Raw genomic sequence first — 2,581 nt, 5'->3', positions numbered from 1 at the left:
CTGGCAGGGAAACTCAGCTATTTAACCTCAGTGGGGTCGTTGGCCCGGGTCATCGATACCGCTGGTTCGTTAGTGTTCCCGGTTGCTGTGACGACAGTCGTTACAGTCGTTAAGACTACCTGTGGCCGAGACTGAAAGTTGGTGACCGTGTCCGTTGAGTCAAGGAAGTTAGTGGCTTCTTTGCTACTCAGTTCAGACACCTCTAAGCTGGACTTTTGGCGGTCAAATGACAAAATGGCCGTTTCCACAGCCAAAGCCTCAAGACTGGACACCTTCGCAATATTTAGGTAAACAAGATATCCACAAAAATGGTAAATAAAATAGACACAAACTACTTCCAACATACACTGAGGAAACAACTCTTAACAGGTTTAGGCAATTTCTATGAAAACAGTGTTGTGACACGTGAGAAATAAGTGCTCAGGGAGATTACATTAACTATACATTAGCTGTGTTTACATGGCGTTTAATATTCCACTAATAATTGGACTCACAGCCATATCTGACTACTAATGCTTCAATTGACGACCTTAATCTGAACAGACTGGCCCAAACGGTAGGAATTTAGTTTGAAAGGGGCGGTATAAGCCGATAGCCTTGTAATCACTTGACTTACTTACTTTGTTCCTTTTTTTCCTACAGACTACATGTGGTCTTACTGCGCATATTCCTTCATGTAGGCTAGATGTTGTGAAAAAAGATTGTATGGTGACAGTTCTCTTGTGTCTGTTTTGGGCTCAGAAGCAGCTTTGGACCTTTTGTAGTTACCGATCCAGTTCTGAAAGAGAGAAAACTAATATAATGACTTAATGTTAATAAAAACACTGCATTTATACCAGCAATACAGCAGAATGATATATTTATCTGACATGTTGAGTGTTAGTGTGGCACTTGGGTAAATCTTACTTCTATGACACAGGTTTCCAAACCAGTAGCTGATGCAGCTCTTGGAATTAACGGTGAGCCAACATGTTTCATTCCCTCCTTAAAAAAGGATTTCAACGTTTCCCTTTGCTCGTCGAGGATCTGCGTTCTCTCTTGTTAAATAACAAACAAAAGGCTTGTCGCTAATAAAAAAGACAGCGTTGAGGGTAAGTGTGGATTCTGCGTACCATACGGTCTTTCTCAAACACATTAATGCTTCTTGATTAGCGACTGTAAGGCTTACCTCTATGGGCCATCTTCAACCTGAAACATAAACAGAGAAAAAACTTGCACAAGACAGATTTGTGAACAGACTCTCTGTGCAGCTTGGCCCAAAACCTCATTTGGATAGTTGCATGATAAGAAATAAAACAAACTTACCACACAAGACACAACTGGTAAGTGATGCTGGAAAAGGAGACGTAAAAAATTAGGTGGGCCTAAAGAAATATTACACACACACACACCTGTGGCTTTGGGTTTTATTTTCAGGTTCTGTGTTGAGGACAGCAATGCATGTTTATGTTAGCCTACCTCACTGCTCACTTCCAAATAAACAACTGAGACACCACAGCCCTAATATCAGCACATACGAGCTCAGGTCTTTCTAATAAACTGGCAGGATTCCTCTTTTGTATGAATGTGAATATGATTGTAAGCTTCTAACACTCACAGGTGACAGGTGCAGCCCGATTGAGCTCCTCATGAACTTATTTTACCTTCTAGTCAAGATCCCAAGGTTTTCAAAGAGACCAAACATGTCAGGTTGAATTAGTTACATGTAACGTTATTTAAAATGATTCTCCGGACTTTTCCATTGCATGTAGCCTAACGTTAATGCTACCGGCCATAAAGTTTGGCTTTGAATATTTTACTCAATATGAGCGTGAAATAGCTTCAGTGAAGAGCAGATACAGATTATAAGCTATGCAACATGTCTAATTTACAATCTTACAGTGTGGAAAATGTCATTTTTACAGGCTAACGTTGAAGCTAATTTCAAGCTGTCACGTAAAACATGCTAATGATTAGTAATGCTAACATACATGCTAATAATGTAAAGCAAACGCAACAGCAAGACGGTTATTTCTTGTCAACAACTATTTTTTCTGTGTTACTTTGGCATATTGGCTAGTTAATCAGCGTTTAAACGGTCTAAGCTGAAAATATCCCGTTAACCAGCAGATTCCTGTTGGACAGGATCTGGAGTCTTCTCTTCTATTAGTATCGGTGATTAACCGTGTGAATGGATGATAACGGCCTTCTGAACCTTCCAGTAGGTGCAGTAGGGCCCTTCTGACCCATATCTATGGGGCTGATAACCACTGATTCTCACAGCTCCTCAGTCTGGGCTGCGTTTGCTGTCAACGAGCTGCTGTTCACAGTCTGTATCGCTGCTTCTGGATTTTCTTTGAAACGTCAGATAAAAACTCTCCCAGCAGACGGCAGCTTACGCTCATGTGACATCTGTTCCATGTAGCTCCGTGACGGTAACTCTGAGAAAAAGTCCTGAAGGTTCACAGCAGATGTTTGGTCAGATCCAGAATCACGCTGATTGATCCTGTGATCAGATCCTTCCTGATTTAAACCATCATGTGTCCAGTTTCAGACCAGTTTCACACTGGCTTTGATTTCCCTTCTTGTACGGCTGCTTCTG

At 41.3% G+C, this 2,581-nt stretch overlaps 1 long non-coding RNA gene across 1 annotated transcript; it reads right to left on the bottom strand.

Moving 5' to 3' along the window:
* Positions 1–695: 695 nt before the first annotated feature.
* LOC123966582 lies at positions 696–2,560 on the bottom strand. Its single transcript, XR_006824030.1, has 4 exons — positions 1,306–2,560; positions 1,169–1,188; positions 907–1,067; positions 696–778 (listed from the first exon to the last, which is right to left on the bottom strand). It is a non-coding gene; the product is annotated as an uncharacterized LOC123966582 (long non-coding RNA).
* Positions 2,561–2,581: the final 21 nt, after the last annotated feature.

This window comes from Micropterus dolomieu, unplaced genomic scaffold (assembly GCF_021292245.1).
Source record: "Micropterus dolomieu isolate WLL.071019.BEF.003 ecotype Adirondacks unplaced genomic scaffold, ASM2129224v1 contig_13761, whole genome shotgun sequence".
Lineage (NCBI taxonomy): Eukaryota > Metazoa > Chordata > Actinopteri > Centrarchiformes > Centrarchidae > Micropterus > Micropterus dolomieu.
This window is presented reverse-complemented; position numbering and strand designations above follow the sequence as displayed.